The sequence below is a fragment of the Anthonomus grandis genome, chromosome 3 (assembly GCF_022605725.1).
Source record: "Anthonomus grandis grandis chromosome 3, icAntGran1.3, whole genome shotgun sequence".
Taxonomy (NCBI): domain Eukaryota; kingdom Metazoa; phylum Arthropoda; class Insecta; order Coleoptera; family Curculionidae; genus Anthonomus; species Anthonomus grandis.
The window spans coordinates 30,850,549-30,875,399 of NC_065548.1; the positions used below are offsets into that span (position 1 = coordinate 30,850,549).

Consider the following 24,851-nt stretch of genomic DNA (forward strand, 5'->3'; position numbering starts at 1 on the left):
AAATTTAATCAGAATATACTTAATTTTTTAATTATATTTTAAAAATTTGGTAGTCAAGTTGTATTGGGCGTTTAGTTTTACATATATGGCATAGCATTTTGATTTACTTAAACTAAGCTAATTTAAATAACACCAATTGGAAGTACAAGAAAAAAAATTCTTTTGCAGGAAGAATCCTAATGGAAATATTTCCTAAAAAAGAAATTAAGAAAAAACTTAAGCCAATTTGTCAGAAATAATGCCAGTTACGAGGTCATTAACAAATAAGATATGGACATAAGTAAAAAAAGTGGACAAAGATTATATCTTTATGGCACACCTCATGTTGGAGTAAAGCTATAGGATCTCAAATATAAATTGTTGTTAGTTAATGAGGTATGACAGCAGAAGCAATTTTATAGGCAGTTGTGCGAATACAAATAAATTAAACAGTTTATTTCACAAGACTAGTAAATATAACAAAAAATCTGTAAATTTAACATACAATTCGTCTGTATCAATAAGAACTGTATAGAAATGGCGAAAAAAGAGCAAATATTTTTTATACTAAATCATCAAGGAAAAAATCAAAGAGTGCAATTATGGAAAAAATATCATGATCCAGAATAGTCTGAAACAGCTTGAAAACGTTTCAAAGGATTAAAATCGGTCAATAGTTTAAATACTTTTAGGTCAACCTTTCACGTATCTGAGTACGTGCCAAACCCAATTAAATATAGATATATGTAATGTTGAAAATTTGTTAAAACAATGTTTAACGAGGCTTGGAATTCCATTCAGATTCCATTGCATCCAGATAGGTTGAGTTATCTTTTTATAACTTGCTAATTAAAATATTATTACCTTTAATTTTTATTCTTTTTTATTTATTTAGTATTATGAATATACACGAAAGTAAATTACAGTCATCAGATTTAGGTAAATTTAAAATTGCAGGTTGGTTTTATTTAAAATCTTAATAAAACAACTACAATAAAACAGATTAAAACAAAAGAAAAACACATAAATTAAAATAATTCTCATTTATACATTACATATTCTGTTATTTTATAGATAACGAATTCATTAATATGATGAAAGGCTTTATTTTAAAAAAATGACTTAAATGTTTTTTCTGGCAACTCTTTGATTGGCAACTTAATTAACTAAGCAAAAAAGGGGTATACAGTATAAGGTCGATTTACAAGATTTATTAGGTCTGTAAAAAACAATTCTGATTAAACAAGATTACTGCGGGTCCTAGTGTGATGATTGTGGTTCTCTGCTACCAGACCATACGCAGCACCATATATATACAAAGAATGAACCAAAGCATGATAGGCAATTTGACATAAGTTAGATCTACCACTTTAACAATGTTTCTTATTAGAAATATAAATGAGCACTTTCTTTGATACTATATTTACATGATTTTTAAAGGACAACTTGGGATCTAATATAATATCCAGAAATTTTACTCCATTGAAAATTTTTAAAATTTTATGGGACATTGGGGTAAGAAATAAATGTTTTGTCTTAGATCTATTAAAATTTAGTTTTTTAGCAGTAAACCAATCACTAAAAATATGGTGGTTTATGTCTTGGTTTTTCTTGTTAATTAAATTTTTTAAATATTTATTATTAATTAAAAAACTGAAGTCATCGGCATATCAAGATGTGGTACCCTGGAACAATATAGAGGTAATATCATTTACATATATGAGATAGAGCAAGAGCTCCAATATGGAGCTTTCAGGAACCCCATGCTTTAAACCCTTGAACCCTTAATATGGTTTCGTTTCCTTGAAAACTAGTAAACTGATTTCTCCCATTAAGCCAATTCCAAACCAACCGGCAACTGAGCGGTGATTCTCCATAGGAATTAATATTTTCTATAAGTCAACACATGTAGAGTCAACATGGCTATAATCAGGAATCTGACTCTGAATTTTTCTTTCAGCTTGGAAAAGGCAGTTGGAAAACACAGTAGATGCTGTGGAAAAATCGAGCAAATGGTAAAACCACTTCTTGCCTACCCTCATATGATCCGAAATCATCGTTCATTAATTAAGGAGTTCTTGACTTTCCTTTTTTGCTATGAATAAAATTGGAGTATGAAAAAAAATCTTTAGCTTAGTGACAACCTTCAGGCAGCATCGGCTTGAAGTACAATACAGAAAATATTTGAGGACTGAGGACCTGGAAAATATCAACAACTACTTGTTGTACTAACGCCAAAAAAGTGAATACCTATTTTATATTGTTATCTAATTTAATAATAATTATGATTTATGATGTAAAGATAATTACCATAAATAGTTTGCCGATAAACAAACTAAAAAAATTGTTAACTTGTTTTCCTTAAAAAAAATTAAAAGAAATTTATAGTAACGGCATCTAATTATATTCTATTTAAGGCCTATATTGTTTTCTACTATTTTAACATCTACTGTTGATACAGTGTTTAACATCTTATTAAATTATTACTTAAAGTTTTAGCTATATAAGTCTGATTTAGCCTCTAAAAGTCTCAAACACAGTAATTCTAACTATTCGCATGTATCATTTACCGTCCAAAACTGATCGCCTAGATGTCGAAATAGCGACAGTAACGAGAGATGTAACGACCATAATCCATCACAGCGACAATAATTTAGTAATGGCCTCGTTTATGCAATCCCAAGGGATGAAACTACGGGTTACCTTTTGTTAGACGATACTATCACGAACCGAATATTGGTGTCGTAATAGGGAGTGATACATTTAATAGGGATGTTGTTTACATATTGCTTATCAGAAAACATGAACGCATAGTTTAATTTAATACCAATTTAAGTTATAAGCAGTAGTAAATTGTAACTTTAATTATAATAACATAATAAAAATAAAACTAAAGTCATTAAAAGTTATAAAGTTTATGATAAAAAAACTTATTATAAAATATATGCGTATTTCAAAATTTTGTTTAGTTTAAGTACGATTTCCAATACTTTAATTACGGTTGGTAAATAAATGAATTAAATATACTTAAATAAAATTATAACTATAGTTTTAAATTAGGATCAATATTCTTTTTTGTATAAATGTACAGAGTATTACAATGGAATACTGGATATATACAGTACTGGCTTAGCAACGACCGGTCATAGGATTTACATGTAGTTGCACCCCTCCACATAACTATCGGGTACGAACGACTCTGATTAATGCTACAAAAACAAGTTACGCCGGCAGGGCGCGGCGCTTGATTTTTATTTGTCGTGTCGGGATCATTTTACTTTCGATCAGTGACTGAGCTTAAGTTACGTATTGGTTAATTCTGTTGCGTGTTAATAAACAAAACATGTCTACTTATACTATTAAACCAGCAAAAAACACAAATTATTAAATGGTATTACTCGGGTAATTCAGCTGCGGATATTGTCAGTACATTTGGTTTTGATTATCCAAACGAACCCGTGCCGGTACGTTCTACGATCACGGCAATCATTGCAAAATCTGATAGGGATAGCTACTAGCATAATTAAAGTTCTCTGCATGCTGTTACATCTAGAGATATTTACATAATATTCAAGACAAAAGTAAGTTCACTCCTAAATATTAGGATCAGGGCCGAGAACCTTAAGTCAAAAACCAGAGAAGAAATAAGACAAATTCGGCAGTGCCACCATTGTCAGGAGTTTGGCCATTTGCTCAATAATTGCGATATTGCGCCAAGGTGCCAAATTTTGATATAAAATCCAATAAGAAAAAGGATAAACCGACAGAATATTGCAATTGTGGTAGGGGACACCCTGCAAACTATTGGCAGTGCCAAAAAAACCCGAACTTTGTCAATAGTCATAAAAAAAGGATACGGCAGTATCTTACGCAGAAAAAACTCGACCCGTCACTAGTGTTTAGGAGGCGGAGCCAAGGAGGGGCATGGCTACGTTACCAAACTTGGAGAGTGCGGGGAATAATATAGTAAATGCCATCATAATATCGAAGAGCCACCTATTCCACAGTTGGGACCAGAAAAGGAACTTCGAGAAATTGCCGTTTGCAGTGAGGTTAACTTTCCTTGTAACAGTACCCAAATTTCTGATGAGCTTGATATTCCACCGCGAACTGTGTGATGTATTTTAAAACGAAATAAATGTATGTGTTATAAATTGCGGACCACTCAAGAAATTTTTGATGAGGAATTTTGCGAAGAAATGATGGAAGGGGTGAACATAAATCCTACATTTATAGAAAATATTTTAACTAACGACTCGTCTCCTATTCATGGTCGTCACAATCCATCTGTTATTCCTACACTGCGCAGGCTGAATATTAATCTCAATAGAATTTGGTATCAACAGGATAGTTGCTCAGCCCATAATTCAAGATCGATTTGCGACTTTTTGCAAGAAACTTTTCCAGATAAAGTCATTAGCACGCCAGGGTTTATTTAATGGCCTCCTAGATCTCCAGATTTATCCCTTAATAATTTTTTCCTTTAGAGATTCCTAAAAGAGACCATCTATCGCCATAAACAGGAATGTACTAATACTTTAAAAGAGCTTCGTGCAAAAATAGTTCATGCCACAAATAATATCGCAGTCTAAATATTGGAAAACCCTAGAACAAAGTTTTACAATAGACTAGAATTTTGTTTGGCTCAATCAAGCGGCCTTTTTGACTACCTTTTAAAATAAAAAACTTTTGCCGACATTTTTTTCTTTATTTAATTTTTTTATTAATAAATTCCAAAATAAATAATATACTACATGCAAAATGTTTTGTGTTCATTTTATGTAACAGAATACCAGTTTTGTTTCGCTTTTCGGCCAAAAAGATGGGGAAATAAATGGAGTATTTGACTATAAAGCATATCGTAGTCCTTCTCCGGTTAAGAAGGCATCGAACTGCACTTCCCCGTTGGTAGTAGGGATGGCTACCCAATACTGGAACTGATCCCGCGGAACTGATCTTTACAGTTGGAATCGCGGAACTGCCGATCCACTAGAAAACTGTGTCCAAGAATATGAGTCCAAGTTAGAGTCCGAACTGGTTTGAGAATTATTATTATTACGGTCTATAGAAACTAAACTGACGATGGAACGTGGCGTCGGCAGTGTTTAGGTTATTTCTTGTAGTCCGAGTCCGGGTGGTGCATTTTATACGCGTGAAAGAGTTTTTTTCTGTTTTCCTAGACCGGATTTTTTTTGCCTTATTTTATATATTTTATTTTATTAAAGTTTTTTATTATAATTATATTAAACACAAACTAAATATTCTAAAGAAATAGTATTTATTCTAATAAAATAAATTTAATTTAATTTTAATAAAAAGGCGGGAAAAACTGAAAGAAGTATTCTATGAATGTCAAAAACAAAAGTGCGTAATTATTAACTATGTTTGTAGTTATTTGAAAAACAACATCGATAGGATAATAAAAAAAAAACATATAATTCTAAAAATTTTGTGTTTTTTCCCACGTACCTATTTGTGTATTTTTATAAGACTAATAAGTATATCGAATATTTTAGTACGATTGCTAAATAACTTTTGAACGCCTATTGGATTTACGAACCGGTATAGCTATTAGTTTATAATCCCGTAGTAGGTATATGTATATTCAGGTTCAGTTCGGACTCGAACTTGGAACTGATCCGTAAAATTTGTTGGACCAGCTATTCCTAGTTGGTAGCGAGCGACTAAGCCAAAGCAAAGCACCAACGACAAAAATGATAAACTGAACGTCCGCTCTGCCATCAGGTTTGTGGAGTAGAAGTTACGACTTTCCTTCGACGCGCCGCGATCACTCCCCACCACTGATACTACCGCTATACTTTGAGAGTTGATAGATATCACCTCTAATAACGCAAGAAAGTCCTATAAGTTACTTCAGCTTTATTCAATACCAATGCCTGCTAATCCATTTGTCTAAACTTCTTAGTCAGTATTCTCTCTTATTAAATTTTACTTCTTGTCTCTTCTTTTAATTTATGTAAATAGTAGTGAGCAAGGGGTACACTAAAGAGGAGATAAAAGTAATATGTCTTTTCTTCTTTATTAAACCTAGTGCTACTATAATATATATTTTACCAATAATTTAATAAAATTATAGTATTATAAGTAGGTGGGCCTACAAATATGCGTGATCCTTAGAGTTTAAACGTTCGATTATATACGATTCACTCTTATACCTGCCTAATGAAAATTTATAGAGTGTCTTTTTTACGCCCATAGTATTAGCAGAGTTTTGCAGTACAATTATTAATGACATTGCTAGTCTGGTGATCATCGGGAAAACCTGCCTCTTTGTAGACGATATAAGGTTTACTACATAGAACCGTATTAAATAACTTAAGTCACTATTAAATCTTGGTGCAATTCACATGTTCCAGGCCTAGCATTTCTAAAATTAAAGTCTTGTCATATAAAAATACATTGGAATCTTTTGTACTTCATAACGTTAGATTAGCCGTCATTAAATCTGAGTTTTTAGGACTTATTGTAGACAAGCTCTTAAAATAGAAGTTGCACATGTTTTGCATGTTTGGCACTTAGATAGGTTTTTAAGGAAGTTAAACTTGACAATATCTAAATTAGTCTATTATGCCCCTTTTGAGTCGCATTTCTGAACCGCTTTTCCATTCTAGGGTACATATTTGCGACTTAATTTAAGGGTATTTTAAAACTACAAATAAGAGCTGTTCGTTATCAGCCTAAGTTAAAGGACTCCCTTTTAAGAATTCTTCAAAAAACATAAAATAATAACCTTTTTTTTATTTAAATCTGAATCCTTTTACTAAATTCCCAAGCGTGTATCACTAATTCTAGGGAGGTCATCTTACAGTTACCCGCTTAAAGAGGATTTTGATCTTTCAACCACACTTAGATAAATGCTCTACAATATACAATGCAAAAAAATACAATTGTTTGGCATTCGAAATCAAGTCTATGGCATCTTTTCTCACATTTCACAAGGCTTTGAAATCACACTATATGCAGTAAACCACTTTTCTATTTAATAATTTTATTGAACATTATAAATAATTATCTATTTGAATTTTTGACTATGTACTATAATAATTATATTTTGTCCATGCACATCTTTTTTTTTGTACGAAAATTTATAGTATTGTACGTGTTTATGTGTATTTTGAATAGTGTTTTTCGTTTGTTTTTTAATATGTTTTTTACTATTTCACTAGCTTTGTTTAAAAATATCTATTTTTTTTGTCAATTAAGCAAACTGTTATAAATAATAAAATATTTACAAATACATTCACAGGATAATAAAGTAATAAATATAAGCTCGACGAATATACCTGTATTAAAATAAATAATTTACTTAATTGGTAATTGTTCGGTATAAAATTTTTAGCAAGCATTCAGTACTAAAGCGCATTGTTAAATTTAAACTGGTTTAATTTAATAAATACAATTTTTAGCAGGGCCTGGATTTATATTGCACTTCAAAATGCAAACAGAGATATTTTAAAACGCCATTTAATTAATTGTTTCTAATAAATTGCTTTATTTTAGTTTGAAACTTTTAAATTATAACGTTAATTTAGTTATGTTTTAAGTAATTTATTTGAAAATAACTAAATTTATAAGTAAAAAAGATTTATTTTTAATTAAGGAGTATGACATTTTATCACTCAAATTTGTTCTTTTACGGCTGCAGTATATAGTTTTGCTTGTTAGATACCGCTACAAATTAATTAAAAATAAACGTAATTTTGAATATACTAAATGACTCAGGTCCTAGTCAGCCTAGTAGTTATTTTTATATTTCATGGTAAATCTTTTCTCATTTCTGGGTTATGAACAATACAGGTTTTGAAGAAATGACCATTTTCCGTTAAAAGTCACGAAATTTAGTTTTAGTTCAAGTAATCATAGTTTAACAACTGTTTCATTTATTATATTGCAAACATAAAATCATGATATAGGAAACCTTAAAGAGCCGTTAAATTGCCAAAATTCTTTAATATTATCCTAATGATTCCACACATTCGCCTAATTTCTGTGAAGCTCATTAGTGAGTTAAATGATAGTCGATGTTAAAAATTGTAGAAATAATTTTTGATGAACTTTCTTCCCTATCATGGTTAAATTATTCTGAGTAATTAAATTAGAAGTCCAAATTCTTATATATTCTAGCCAACGTTAACTTTAAACAGGTCCTCTTGGACTTTCTCTTAGACGTATGTTACCTTTTCCACATTTTAGTGAATGATAGTTAATTCATATATATGACATTAACCAATATATTCTTTAACTAAAAATTACAACCACAATATTATAGGTCCTGAGTGGTAACGTGCACGGTTCCAATATGACTGGCTCCACTCTAATAGGCAGCTGACAACCCCTTTCGAAAAACTACCCTCGATTTCAAACGAAAGCTCTGTGATTATACCTGTTGTAAATAGACCATGTAACTATTTTTATGATAAGTAGTGGTTAGGGTAATAATACTGGGGCTACCGGGCAAATGCAAGGGTGTAACATACATATACGTGTTTATTTGGATGATGATGTGGTTTCTATTTAGTAGAGAGCCATATATTAAATTGGAATAAAGTCTTAATTTAGAAAATATTTTTTATTAAATAGGAAAAAACCCAGTGAATAAGAAAACATATTTCTTCTAATAATAAATCAGTTGGCTTTCAAGAAGTTCCTTCGCACGTATTAAATATCCAGAATATTTATTTTCAATGCTTTTTCTGTTTACCTAAAGATCGGTAAAGCACCGCGACGGCTTCACGCCGAGTTGACTTGACGACAAATGGCTTTTGCACACCCGACTGATGTGTCTATTTACTATAAGTTCAAGAAGGTTTTAGAGCTAGAATAAAAGTATTTTAATTTTAGTAAGCAAGTGGTAAAGTTACTTATCTTAAGTTGAAGCGGACATCTAATAATTCATTTTTAAATCTATTAATTCAGCTTTAAGTTTCGATTATGTTTTGTTCTTAATCATAATCAAATATTCTAAATTTAGACTAGCCATAAAAGATGCGACAATAATCATAATCAGCATAAAAACATGTAAGAGAACCATAGTAATATTAGTATGATCCTAATAAGGTCCTAAGTTTGCTGCGCGTCAAGCGTTCTATTTAACACATATATAGCATTAAGCTTACTGTTTTAAATGGATTAGAGAAAAATAAAGTAGTGCTCGATTTCGTGTACTTATCCTTATATATGAGGTAGTGGCTACAACTGCTTTAGAATTTATGTTTTTTATATAGTTTTCTTAGAGAAATAAGATAAGTGGTTATTTATTTTTATTGTATTTGCAGTTTACTGGATCAGTGTTTGTTTAGTTTCAAAAGCTAAAAAAGGGTATAAGAACAACAGTTAGAAGATGAACAGGTATCAACCAGGTAGTATCAAGGTAGTAGTGATACCAAAGTATATATTGGCCCTACCTTTTATTGTCTGAAAGCGTTTGAACTGTTTTTTACGCTAGATATTCTGGACTTTATTATTCAATGTACTATGTACTATGTAAATGACTATAGTGAGGCATTAGTTGCTAGTTCCAAATCTAAAACAAAAAGGTCCAGAAACGTAGTTTTTAGGCCTGTTACTGTTGAAGAGATGAAGCTATTTTTAGGTCTATGCAAGGGCAAATATATGCTTTATTTTCACGAAAATAAGTTTGAATGAAAAATAAGTTTGATGAAGAAAAAATTAAACCCGAGGATGTTAGTATTTATAATTACCATATGTGGTATAGTTAATCATCTCGATCAAATAACTTCACTTTACTCATCATAACGAAAATCAGTTCATTGATATACAGAAGTCATTTTTCATCTTTTGGATACATGCGTATGGAACGCCTCTTACATCTATCGTAAATATCGTAAGTATTAACTTATCAAATCGTTAAAGATCTAATAATAAGACCTAAGAACGATAGCAGACGAACTGACAATGTATCTGGCCTGAAAAAAATCCTGGTATTTCCGGACGTAAGTCCCACAAAAAATCGCTTTCGCTAACAATATTAGCATCTTCAGGAGAAGATAAAAACTCAGTTAAATCCAGTTTTAATCTTTTCCCGAAGATGCTAACATCGTTAGCGAAACACGGGTCGATAGTAAAAATAAAGAGTTTTGGTTAGTGGTAAAACTGTCTCGTAATTTAATTAAACATATACTTTATACTTCACTAAATTTTACGCAAAAAAGTCATCTTTTGCATAGAATTAAGTCAACTATAACTAAATTCTATTAAGGTTAGTAGTGCCATTTTACCCTTGGTCTTTATTTCGAATATTGCGTTATAGTGTTGGAACTACTTTTATATAGTTCATTTGTTATTATTGCTAAAGGCTACAAAAACGAAGTCACTAAAACCTATTAAACCACTTATTAATTATTTGAAAAAGTCTAAGCAGAAAAGTATACATTTATTTTAAAGATTATATATAATATTTTATATGGTCTTTAGCATGTATCGATATATAGACTATATTAATAATACAGTCTTCCCTATTTTCTTTTACCGATACCCTAATTGCCTCTGTCAAAGTAAATCAATTCCTCCCATCACTCCATCATCTGACCGTGACTTACTAAATTACCGATTTTGCCGCCTCTACACTTAGCAGTTTCTAGGCCGATGAATCTTGAAAATAACCCAAATTATAATGTGCCCCCGTAAAATAATTAACATACGAGTAAAGAGAGAGAGAGAGAGAGAGAAAGAGCGGCAAAATGGGCTTCAAAGCGCGTCTGAAGTTATGGCAATAATTGATGCTGAAATTAAAGAGAACCGAGCGGGAGTAGAAGACGGAATTATAATGAGTAGCGCAAAGAAAGTTTCAAAGGTGGGAGCTGCTGCTGGTTATAATAATTATGACGTGACAGAAAATATCACTGACACTGAGTAAACCGGCACTCAAAATATACCTCACATTTGTTAATTTTGCTTTTAAGGGAAAAATTAGCAGATAAATAAATTTCAGAGAAGTGTAGACATAAAGACATTAGAGCATGCCCGCTTTAAATAGAGATTTTGACTTAATAATTCAGTGAGACTATTTATCGAAATGCTAAAAAAAAACTGAAACTTTTTTTTGTTCGAAGAACATGTATAAATCTAAATACCTTAAATTTGTATCTAAATTTATCAAAAATTAACTTTCTAATATCGATTACCAGTTAAAATGTAACTTCTTGGCGAAATTATTTCCAAAATGTAGTGAAATCATCCTTCACTTCATCTTAGGCCTCTAAACCTGAGTTTCCCTAAACAAAAGAACAGAGTACCGAGTCAAAAATACAAAGAAGAAATGAGAAGCAGGCTCACACGGTGCCTAGTAGAACATGTTTTGGATTAGAATTAATTTTTCCAAAAGTCAGGGACACTGTACAAGAAAAAATAAGTGCGGATATACTTCTTTTTCTCATTGCGGCGTCTTCTTTTGAATGTTGGCGATTTCTTTATCAATAATTACTCGTAAAATAGCTGCTTTAAAGATTTCGGATTTTATTTTACTTGAGTCATGATTTTGTCTTTTACTATTAACCTTTTCCTCTGAATTTTTCCCTTGATCAATCTAAGTATTTCATATCTATCTCCTCTCATTATGTGCCTCGATCTATGTCCGTGTTATTCTTTTTTTTCTTACTTATTCTTTCAATCTAGGATATTCGTACTATTCTCTTATAATGATATATTTCGAAAGCTTCAATGTATTTTTCTAGCGAGAGCTTGAGGATCCAGCTTTTGCTGCCATATAGGAGGATAAGGAATATGTAGTAGCGTATTTTTAGAAGATTTCTAGGTCGAGTCATGCCTTATAAAGAAATTTTGTATGCCGATAAATGTCCTCTAGGCCTGTTTAATTCTTAGTAGCGCTTTCCTCGCCGAAATGCAATTATTACTTATTAATGCCTCTAGATATCTGAAAAATGATACTTGTTTAACGATTTTATTGTGTATTCGAAGGGCAGCTTATGTTTGCAATAAGTTTCATTTAGAGAATGTTTATATGTAGGCCGTAATGCTCGCTGTACTTAAGAATAACATCTACAAGGTATCGTCGGCACCTCTTATTTTCTTAATTATTTTGCTATTATTTCATTTATATCCCATTTTATATATATTTCAGCGCATGTATTTTCAAGAGATTTTCGGAAAGCGTTTTTAGAATATCGATTTATAAAAGCGTATTTGTCATACGCTTTACCTTATGGCAATCTTTTCCGACATATTGTTCTCCACCCCTACTTGAGCTGTCTCATGCCAGTAGAGTTATGTAATAATTCGTAATATTCTCGTCTATGCCTGTTGCTCTGAGTATTTGTGCTAGTTCTTGGTCCTGCATGCAGGCAATAGCTTTGCACTAATCTATAAAGCAGAGGTATAATACCCACGAGTATTAAGTTTTTAGCTATTACGCTGTTCTTTTTGCGATTATCGCCAGACATTCCTTTGATCTTCTTATGTATGTTATATAGAACGTATTTTTGCTGAAGTTGTTCGATTTCAGAGCTCGCCAGTTAGTGCTCTCCTGCTTTTCTGTCTTTCCTACGAATATTTTTTTAACTATCTGCATCTATCTTAGCTTTTATGTTTTGTTGCTCCTCCGCTCTTTTATTATCTTTGAAAACCAATATCTTCTGTCTGTGTTTCTAGAGGTAAGGTTTTTCATCACCAACTATTTCTTCTCGATTCGATCTTCTGCATTCTTTCTTCGAGACTTTGCGCGGCCGTTATCTTTATTAACAAGATTTTTAATATTGTTATGTCAATAGGTTTTGAAGGTTTAAGACGGTTAACATGTATGAATTGGCGCATATCGATTTCCAATACAACTGGATTGTGCTCGCTGTACAGATGCAAATCAGGATATGTCTTTGGTGACCTTCTTTTAGAATGCTCTCTTTATTAATATGTAATCGATCTTATTTCTGACTCAATCTTCTTTACAAACGGCAAGGGAGGATGTGCACAAGCGGAGAGGCTCTAGTTTAAAGAATGTGTTCACCACAGATAATTGCTGCTTCGTGCAAAATGAGGAAAAACGGCTCTCTATTGTTCCTGTACCCGAGTCCCATGTCTTCGAGAATATTTCCGTCTGGTTCAGCGTCTACTTTGGCGATAAAATTGCCCATAACGATAGCCCTTTCTAATTCGAGGTAAAATTCCTCAATCATATTATCTTGTTTATCTTTGGCCAGAGAGTATATCGGTATAATGTTTATTACTCTGCAAGAAATATTGATCTTCAAAACCATGAAGCTATCCGAGATGAAAACAAAATTAATTACCGATCTTTTAAATCGGTAGGACATGTAATTTACGCTGTGATTACGGTGCATCAGTGCAGATACACTAATTAAATAAAAAACTAGATATATAGCCTTACAAGAAATGTATCAGACCAAGGAGTCTCTAATTCTACCATCATAACTTAAAACCAATTACGCCTCCTAAGTATCCATGAACAACATTCGTATCCTAACAGATTACTGTAGCCGCAACGATCATTTAAGTAAAATTGGTGTAGTAGAAGATACATACAGAAGTAAAAAATATCCACTACAGAAAGCATATTCAGTAAGATTTTTGTCTTCATTAGAAGTAAAAGCTTGATTTGAGGGTACAATCAAGTGCACAAGTAGCTTGTAACAGAATCTACTCCGTGTTTATTCATTCTTAAGCCAATATTATTAAATATGTTAGTCAGGTTCTTAAAGCTATATTGCGATTATTTTCATCAAATATAATCGCAAAATTGTTTTTGCATCAACAGCAGCACCACTATTTAGCGAAGCTTTTAAAATCAGTAACTTTAAGTATTTGCTTAGTTAACCCTATATATTTCTTTAATTCATTCTGTTGTAGGATTTTTTATACGACTATTAAATTACTATTTTTGAATAAATCAACATTTCTTTAGGTCCTGCTGCAGCCATTCGGATATATTGTTATCTGTCTTTTATGTGTTTTTATTTGTACACGTACTTCTAGTATCCTCTAGACTCTCCTTGACCAATCTTTCTCTGCTTATTTACACCAAAAATATAACCTTTTTAAGATTATCATTGCCAAGGTTTGTTAAAGTTCTATTTTTTATCATTATTTTATCTACTATTTACTTTAAACTCATTTGTAACAATATGGCAATATTATTTGCTACTACGTGTCTTTAACCTCTTAAAATCATTTAATTAAATCCTTGTTTTAAGAAAATAGTTCGATTCATATTTATCTTTTTACTTTGACTGCGCGAACCAAGGACTGGATATTGAATAATTATCTCATTTTGAAGATGTGAGAGAGCATATCATATGTTCTATAAAACATGAGCATATTTACAAGCACTAAGCCGTTTATTAAAAAAAAATCGTCTAAAAAATGCTTAGGATGAACTCCCGCGAACGAAAGCACATGGAACTTGAAATACATAATCCTAATTAACTACTAGGAATTGAAATATTTGTTTACAAATTTTTTATGTTGTCATATTCCAAAAACCTTAACGCGCATTAAATTTATACTGAATGTAAAATATTACCTATTGCTAAAGGTTTTGTTTTGTTAGAAATTATCGCACGTTTTGCTTCATAAAATTGCATATTTAATACGTTTTTTTTTTAATTTTCTCTTAGATTTTATATTACGAATTTCTCATATTAAACTCTCACGCATAAAAGATTACACGGACTTTAAACACATTTTCCTTCCTAAGTTGTACACACTAGTGTACAACAAATATTCCATATTTTTTCCAGAAAAGCGTAAAAGACGATGAAAATGATTTTAAAAACTAAAACATGATTTTTATTGCCTTTAAAGCTCACTTCATATTAAATAGTTTAGTTCCAATTCAGTTTTTTAACTGAAAAAATAATTTGGAATTTTTTATTATTTTATAAATTTTACCCCATATTTATGTATGTTCTATTTATTTTTCCTATCCTACCGGCTGGAATGTTGTATCCATTAATATCATCTACCAAATAATTTCATAAACATAGGTGTGATGTCATTGCCGTACTAAACAATATTTAATTAAATTACTAATAAAACCAACCAAATAGTTAAAAGTTATTGAAATCGATTAATGTATAAGTACGTACTGTTCACTGTAGATGTTCTCTTGACTTCTTATATGTATAATAAACGTTCCATACTTATAATCTTTAAATATACTTCCTTACTAATTAAAGTAAGTGGTAGCAGTATTTTAATTTATTTTAAAAATTAACTTTTACTACAATTACAAGCTCTGTGAAACAAAATCTGTTTTATAATTAATTATAACTGAGACGCGGTGTTTATTTATACCGTTTAAGAATTCATTTTATTAGAAAAAGAAAATTAGCTAAAACTTACCCAGGCGTTAATTTTATTTTGTCGCTTAATAAAAGAGAAAAATTCACTGGAATCTTTTTCAGAGGGCTTTATAATAATGAGACGATGTTTCTTACGCTTCCTGTTCAGGACATTGCGTTTTTTTTCGTTGCTGTAACTTATTCATTTTTGCTTGTTTAACTTAGAAAACAAAGAAGTTTTTATAAGTTATTTTAAAATTATGCAATATTTTTGTTTGAATAAACTAATTGACATTAGAACAAACTAAAATCTTACAACAAACATATTTTATATTTTTAACAGTAATAAAAAAAGAATCAACAACGTAAACGTAAGCAACAATGGTACAAGTCATATAAAAACAAATTCCTACGTGTTTCCTGCTATACTCCAGTCCACATACCTGTTTTATATTTAATTCATAATTTTAATATTTAAAATGCCATCGAACACATATCTTTTAAAACATCCGTGGTACACTTTTATTGTGTCTTCTGCTCTTAATCTCTGAAATGTGCACGACTAAACATTAAAGAATTTTAATAACGCCATGAAACGAGTGGCGCATTGTTGTGGCACATGTGAAAAGCTGAGCTTATTTGAAAAATTAGCCCGATAATTTTTAATATAGCGCCCGAACAAAAGCCGTATAAGCGACGGTGTCTTGTTTTATAAATATTAGATTTTATATTACAAACTTTGCTTTCATGGTATAATAAAGCAGCATACAAAAAGTTTTGTCCAGTTTCTATGACACTAAAGGATAAAAAATGGTATATTGCAAAAAAGGCATGTTATAAATTAAATTTTAGTCTTCTTGAAAAAAAAATTAAAAAAGTTATTGGCGGATGGTTTTTATTTGCTTAAGATAAAATCTACATTAAACTTACTTTTTAGCATTTATCTATATAGATCTTTTCGTAAAGTTATTGAAAGGTGAATAATTTTTGCAAAAATCTGTAATTTTTTTTAAATGCAGCAGGGCCAGATATAGCCATTTCAGAAGTTCAAAACGCTATTTAGATAGCAAAAAGTAGCAAAACGCTGAGCCCAGACAACATACCAGTGGAAATTCTTAAAATCATATAACAAGATGCCTCAGAAAACTAAACAATTGTTAAATAAAATATACAATGCCGAAAGTATTCCAGATGAATGCTTAATGTCTACTTTTTTTGCTATGCCTAAAAAGCCCAATGCACCCATATCATGTGAAGATTTTATAATAATTAGTTTAATGCGTCACGTGCTGAAAGTTTCCTAAAAATAATGCATACAAGTATCTACAACAAATGTGAGTCGAACATTATTGAGACTCAATTTGGTTTTCGTAATGTTCTTGGAACACGTGAGGCATTCCTTACAGTACAATTTCTGTTTCAGCGATACAGGGGTGTTAATTTCAACATATACGCATGTTTTATGGACTACACTAAAATAAAGGAATAAGATAAAACAAAGGAATCATTGGAGCGAGTGGAAATCGACGCCAAGGATAACCGGATCATCAGCAACGTTTATGGGGGATAGAAGGCAATCATGGGTTTAGACGAAGGGAATTCTGAACGTGTTGAAATTCGTCGTGGAGTAAGACTGAGATGGATATTGTCACCCACTTTTGTTCAACCTCTACTCTAAAGATATATTTAGGAGAGCGATGGATAGTGTTCATAGTGGAATAAAAGTCAACGAAGGTATTATAAGCAGCATTTGATACGCCGACGACACTATCTTGATCGCCGACTGCTTGGAAAACCTGCAAGACCTAGTAAGTTCTTTTAATATTACCACCAGAGAATAAAGTCTAGAGCTCAATGCCAAAAAGACAAAGTACATGGTAATTAGCAAAACTCAAATAACATATACAGATGCACGTGGCATCGCCAATAAAATCGGCTCAAGCACAAAGTACTTTCATTACAATGAGAACCAACGTGCTTACCAACGGAGATCCCAGTTTGGAGTTAAAAAATGAATAGTAAAATGCTACACTTAGAGGATTAAAATGTTAATTTTCTAAGTGCAACACGTACCCGGTATTCCTATGCGGAGTTGAGAGCTAAATAGTTTATAAGTCTATGAATAAACGAATTGAGGCCTTCGAAATGTGGGTTTACAGAACAAGCCTGAATATACCTTGGACTTGGATATAACAAATAATGAAATAATAAGCAGAATCAAGTGCCAACTGCAACTCATAATTAAAATACGAAAACTTTAGGACACGTGATGAGAAATGAAAATAAATATTGTCTCCTCCAAAACATCATATAGTAGAAGGCAAAAGAAATCCGGGTAGAAAAAGAATTTCCTGTTTGGCAAATCTCCGCAGATAGTATCGTGCTACCTTCACTGATTAAGATACTTTACTGTTTGGATGTGCTATCAATAAAGTGTGGATAGCTATGATGATCGCCAATATTCGTAACGGATAGGAAGAATGAGATTATTATTATTATTATTATTATTATTATATTATTTCATAAAGTTCGATCAATAACAGTTTAAAAATACTACATTTAAGTTTTAAAATACTACATAAATCCATTAGTATATTGATAGATAAATGGAAGCATATAGTGGGAGGATACATAGGGGTCAGTATGGTCTACAGAAAATATTATATATCTATAATACGGAACCTATATTAAAGATGTATGTTGATATGTTTGAGAAAGCTGTAGGTCCTAATAGCAAATAAGTTAAATATTTAAAAAAATAGAAAAAACAGAAAAGATGTTGCCATTTTTCTGTATCTACAGCCCGCCTACATTAAATGAATACATAATATTAATAATTATAATATTAATATATATTTATTTGCATAATATAAAGTGCATACAATTACATATATAATAATATATTTTATAACAATATAACCTTTTCAATCCAAATAAAAGGCTAAAGTTTTCAGCTTTTGGCCATAGTATTTAATGTCGCCTTGAATGAACTTTAAATATTTCTTGTTCTTTTAAATATAGTATATTTCCTAAATGCTTGTAAATAAAAAAGCCAAACAATAAATATTCTCTAAAAATAAAATTAAATAAATAATTCTAAGAAAAAGGTTAGTAATTTAATTATTTATAATTTTTCTATTTTTTTTATCTACTCAAAAAAATAGAAGCACAGTAAAACTCAATACAGCCAATATTAATTATTCTCATATATGAATAGCTGCTAGTTTATACCTACCTATCCTATTAAGTATGTACAAGGAGAAAAAAAATTAAAAACCAACATTTTAAATGTCATTGAAAACTGGAAAAAGGCATAAAAGGAAATAAAAAAAATGCTTTCTGTTTTACCTTTCTATTTGTAAGATAAACCAACGTCGTTGAAATTATTATAAGACCGTAAATTAAAAATAAATAAAAATTAAGACTGGGAAAGACGACTTGATAACTTTTTTTGGCATTTTCACTTAATACAAATAATATTATGTTTATTCCTAATAAAGAAATCATACTTTTTTTATATTTAGAGATTTTTACTTAAAAAATATCCACAATATTAAAACTAGCTGTTTGCTATGCTATTTGCACGTTTCACGGTTGGCGTTGTCTCCTAAATAGCTATGGCTCCAGCTTCGAAAGTGAAGCTATTATTAGGTATGTTAACTGAAACGTTAACTAATGAGGATGTCGCTTTTATCCTTTGTCTTTGACTTATCCTTTGTATTTCAGTATTGTCAAAGAAATGCCTAAAATGTGTTGACGAAAATGTAGAGCCTATTGTATGAATGTACTTAATAAACGTGACATATATATATTATGTAAATAAAATTAAAAGCGATTTTATAATAATAGTGGTAAAGATGTTTGCTAAAGAACTATAGAACATAGGATAAATAAAAGATAAACTATAAAAATCAATATATATTTTCTTTTGAAATAATTAATTTCTATTTAAAAATAGCTTTTACCTTAATTAATCTGAAAACCTTTTACAAATTTACTGAAACTCCTATTAGTGAAACGATGGCTGAAAAAGCGAAGGCCTTTGATCTATGATAAGAATTAAGCTAATTTAATCTGACCAATGGTTCTTTAAAATAGTTATTTAAATTAAGCTTGTATATTTTATGCATAAAAGATTTACAGTTAATAAATCATGCTGTCTCTGCAAATAATAATATATTTTCAATTTTTTTTGCAGGAGTAATTGCAACATAACAATGATAATGCTTTCGCAACACATAATTTTTGATTATTTAACCTCTTGTATCCCATATGGTGACCATAACATAAACGCTTGCCATTAAAAATATAAAGCGTATACATTTCCCTAAATATATAGTAATACATAGTTGTATCTATTGACATTCGCCATAAGCAGAGGATTTTTTAAACATAAAATTATATTTAAGTAATTTAATTAACGTTGTTAGCCTACAACAAGTTATTAGATTATATTTTTCATATTCTGACACCTTAAGCTATTCCAACAAAAGTAAATAATAATTTCTCCTACCCTATTTTACATTCAGAACACCCAGCGGTGGTTACGTGTTTATATTCAGTAAGTAATTGTAAAATTGCCGCCCCGGGGCAATACATACACACATAGGCCTATGTAAATTGCAAGAAGTGACTCTGCCAGAAGTAAGATAAATAAATAAATTATATAAGAAGAGCAAAAAAACTGCCTAGTTGATAGTTGTAATATTTTACGGTGACAGCATTTGCATGTTAAGCTTTTAATAGCTTTTAATTTGGTTTTAATGATGTAAATATTTTATTAAGTTTGGCGCATTTATCAGCTTAATACAAGTATAAAACTATTGCGGTAAAACTTGATATGGAAAATAAAATAAATCTACGTGTGAGGCCTAGAAATAGCGCTTCGTGATCAAGGTATATGTATTTATTTCATTATGGTTTCAATTTGAACTTAAAAAAAATATATATATATATGTATATATATATATATATATATATATATATATATATATATATATATATATATATATATATATATATATATATATATGTATATATATATATATGTATATGTATATATATTCTTTAAGTTTTGTGAATGAAAATGAAATAATATATTCTTCTATCGTGTTTAATTACCCTGATAATTAAACTAGAATATATACTGCCTATTGATGAAAAAATCACTTTAAGTGTGAGGAGTATAAGTCTTCAAATAGATAAATTACTCAAATAGATAATTTTTAAACTGTCCGACTACTTAATCAAGCTTAATTAAATTTTTTTAAGATCTAATATTATTAGTAATACTTAATGTTTCTTCACTGACCCTTTTTTCTCTGTACTTTTTGATTTTAATCATATAGATTTATATACATTAGAGACATATATCAAAATAAAAAGAAACCATTTTTAGATTCCAGGCAAATTTTATCTGCTTTACCACAAGAATCAACTCTTGTACTCTTACTTTTTCCTATTTACATTTCTTATATTTTGGTATCTTTAACTTACTGTTAAAGAATTATAATCGTATGTTTACAGACTTAGTTGCAAATCTATTCTGATGTTGATATGTTTATAAAAACTGAGCTATTATAAATACTGATTTTTTTAACAATCAACAACTTATCTAAAAATCCCAAGCTAATTTTAAATCCCACAAAAATTTAAAACATTTTATTTTTCTCTAAAAAGTTGTATAAATGCCAAACCATTTTAAAACCATTACTAAAAAAATTAAAAGCTTAGAAATTTTGATTAGTGGAATTATATCTATTTGAATCAAGAGAGTACAACTCAAAACAATTTAAAGCTTCTCTGTTTTTAATTATTATTATGATCATATTAGACCTTATTACCAATATTTTATAACTTAAGGTGGATTATCGTAATTTTGCCGTTTTGTCGATTTAAACGTAAATAATTCATCGTCCCGTGTTCGAATTATACTATTATACCCTTGTAACATTTTAAACATAAAAAATTACATTACGAATAGTATACTAGGGCTTATATACCGAATGATCATTTTATAGATATTTTTTTCTATAATGCCTCCAAACATTAAAATGTACCTTTGGAAGAATTTGTCAGCATCTCTCATGAGCAATTTAAAGTAAAATATTTATAGGTTAATGTATGCTAATGACTCTTTAAATTAGTAGTATTGTAATTTTTTAATTATATATTTTTGCTTGAATATATTTTCTTATTACATATGTATGCGTTTTTTTTCCAACATACAGTATAATTTATTCCACAATTATTATTATTAATATTAATCTTTACTTGATTCAGTAGACTTACTGCAACAAAAGGGAGCAGGGTAAGGTTTTGTTTGGAAATTGTGTGCATACTTGTATTTTGATATGAATAAATTTCTAATTATAAATTTCAATAATTAAAAACAATTATTTTTTTCTGTGAGCTACTATATTGTACGTAACTATCCCCAATTATATACGCGTACAAAAAAACAGCTCACAATAATAATAACTGGTGATTGCATATTTAAGAAGAAAACTTTTAATTTCTACTGCTATTGACTATTTTTTTTTAAGTTAATTCAAAATATGGTTGACCTATATAATGGGTGTGAGTTTTGCTACGAGTATGTGTTATGTACACTACTTTTTATTATTTCTGTTTGGATTGCTGTGTTTCATTTTCTTTTACGTGCAGTTTCTAACAGTTTTTAATTCTCATAGTTATATTTATGTTGGTACAGTCTATTTTTATTGCTGTTTAATCATTATCACGTTGTATTTATCAAAAATATTGCAATAATCCTTCATGCTTTAAATTTCATGTATTATAAAAATGTCAACAATCAGCTAACTGCGTAAGGAAGAATATGCACTTTTTTTTAGAAAAATACGCGTTGCTGCATATACTATTTGTGGGACAATAAAATTACTACTGTTTAACTATGTGTTAAAACTTTTAAAATTTTCTAAGTATCCAAAATGTATTAAAAAGCAAAAACTTCTAAAAAATCTAATTCCGTTTAAATAATGTACTACTGCTTCAAAGAATATATATCTTTCTCCAGAATTATTGTTTGAAATGATCATAAAATGAATGTCTTATTAAGTTTTTTTTCTGCTGAAAAACTTGATTTTACCTTAATTTTGAACGATATTTCAGATTTAGTACTAGGAAATTAGAAAGCTTTAAAGATCGATTAAGTATTTCAAATATTAGCTATAAAATTATCAAACTGCAGTTAGGTAGTCTTTAAATCCAAAGTTATACTTAGGGTTTTTATTATTATATTCAATGTTTATATTTTCTTAAGATGATATTTAGAAAACCAATAATATTTTAAGCCATTACAACATAATAAAAAAACAGAGAAGTTCTTAAATAGTTTTGTGAGTTATCTTTTCAGTTAACAACAAAAATACTTAACTTATTCTGAATAATAATTTCCTGTGTAAAAAATTTCAAATATATGTTAACTTTAAAGGACATAAATGTTTTCTACTGTAGAGAGCCCGATAGATATAATAAATAAATATGATAAATTCATACTATATAGCATTACGATATCAGGAGGAATCTAGAAAGGCCGTACATAATATAAACTGGGAATAAGGTTTGATCATAAAAGCAGCAATCGAACAAAAATTAAACAAAAAATAAATTACGTTTCATGTAGTTTACTTAGTGTAAAAGCCACTCATCTAATAATACACCCGTATATAGGAATGGAGGAATATAACTTAACACTAAGTATTTAATAAATATGTCATATAATATATTTTTTACATAGTGTATTTCAATTCTTTAAGACGCGGAAAGGTAATTGTAAAGTTGACAATTACTTGGTTCTCTTAGCAATTAATTTTTCCAATTTTTTTTTTTTAAATAATAATTAAAATAAATGATGGACTTCTTAACTAATGGTCTCAATTAGGACGCAAAAAAAGCCGCATAAAAGTTCGGAACAAATCTCCAAAAATTATGTTTTTATAAAAATTTCGCAATTTTCAGTAAAGATAATTCCTCTTGTATACATCATACACATTTTACGTTTTCCTAAAAGTTACTAGCTGCGACCGTGGTAACAAATATTAGTTAGGCGATGATTAACAAAACTAGCAATGAGGAAGTACTAATAATAGGAATATTTTTGATGATACGCGTAATTATTATTAAATTTGAATGCGCGAAAGCTTATTTAAAGTAACTTTAAATATCTAAAATTTTTTAAAACTGTATTCATTACAAATTAATAAAAAATTAAACATCTGATCTTCAGAACATGTTTGCCTATTTTGGAGTTTTATTTCTAAACATTTAAAGATATCCTTTTCTGACTGATATTTCTATATCGTATTATTGATATTGGACTAGCTAAAGCGTCTTTTTTTTAATTAAAACAAATAAACACATTAAGAAAAATTCGGCTTTGACGCTTATGACCATTGAAAATAAAGATACTTATGAAATAGACATTGCCAGTATTATTAGCAACTATACACGTGCAAAAGGAAATAAATAGACTTCACTTATACCTATTAGCCAATTTTATATTTATGTTAGTTATTTGCATTTTTATATTTTTTTGTTTAGTTTTCTTTTTCATTATTTGATTTTTTTGTAAGATTTTTATACATTGTCTTTGATTTTACCTGATTAAATTTTTCTTGTGTTCCAAAAAAATACATACATTCTTTATTTTATTTCATTGCACACAATTGTCGCCTAGTTAAAAAGTCTACCTTAATATTAAAGAATGATTCGGAGTCTATTAATTTGTGACTTGAGACTTTCTAGGCTACCTTGTTTGATTTCTTATGTCCATGATGATCTTCACAGCCTACCAAATATGTAATACTATTTATAATAAAAAAATTAATATTTACCTAAATAAATAAATAGGTGTCTCTAACAATAAATAAAAAATGAAATGATAAGAAACAACCAACTCAATATGATATATAGAAGAAATTAATACTATTAAGGGTATATCTGTTTGCAATTATTTCAGTAATATTAAAGTCGCTTACAAATTATCAATACTTATATAACAGATATAGTTTCATTTTTAGAAAAGCGTAAAAGTCAAGAATGTCAATTTTTGTTAGCGATAATATAAATACCGCATATTATTTTGGTGGTTTTCGTTATAATAATCCCTATTAAACTTTTATTGGTGTAATAAAATCTTAATGTCGGAATCGTTAAAATTATAGTTTTGGTTTGCCAGAGACATTTTGAGAAAACAGCTTTAATTAATTTTCGTGCATAAAAAGTCTTTTTATTTACTACTACGTTAACCTATGCGTAAATACAGTATTGTGCATAAATATAGCAACAAGCGATGTTTTCAAAAATATTATTTGCTCCTTTATTTATTCCATATTATTACTTTACTTTTAAGTACACGCCTCTGTATTATTTATAAATATACTGAGATATCATAAGAATGCCAATGCACAGTAAGGAACTTCATGTTTGTTTATTTAAACAATGTGCATAAATATAGCAACATTTTTGTTTCGCATTTATTTTATCAGTTAAATATCGATTTACCTGCTGTAAAGTTGTTATTTTTGAATCTCAGAATCAACTTAAAATGGGTCGCAA

The 24,851-nt window shown here is 29.6% G+C and overlaps 2 protein-coding genes across 8 annotated transcripts in view; both read right to left on the minus strand.

Moving 5' to 3' along the window:
• LOC126734374 (protein slit) overlaps positions 1-24,851 on the minus strand; it is a 524,120-nt gene that overhangs the window by 231,562 nt on the left and 267,707 nt on the right. The window lies entirely within an intron of this gene.
• Positions 11,938-24,851, minus strand: part of LOC126734377 (chondroitin sulfate synthase 1) — a 493,776-nt gene continuing 480,862 nt past the window's right edge. Inside the window, exon 9 of the mRNA XM_050437976.1 lies at positions 11,938-11,947. The gene's annotated coding sequence lies outside the window, so the exon portion shown is untranslated. The remainder of the gene's footprint in view (positions 11,948-24,851) is intronic.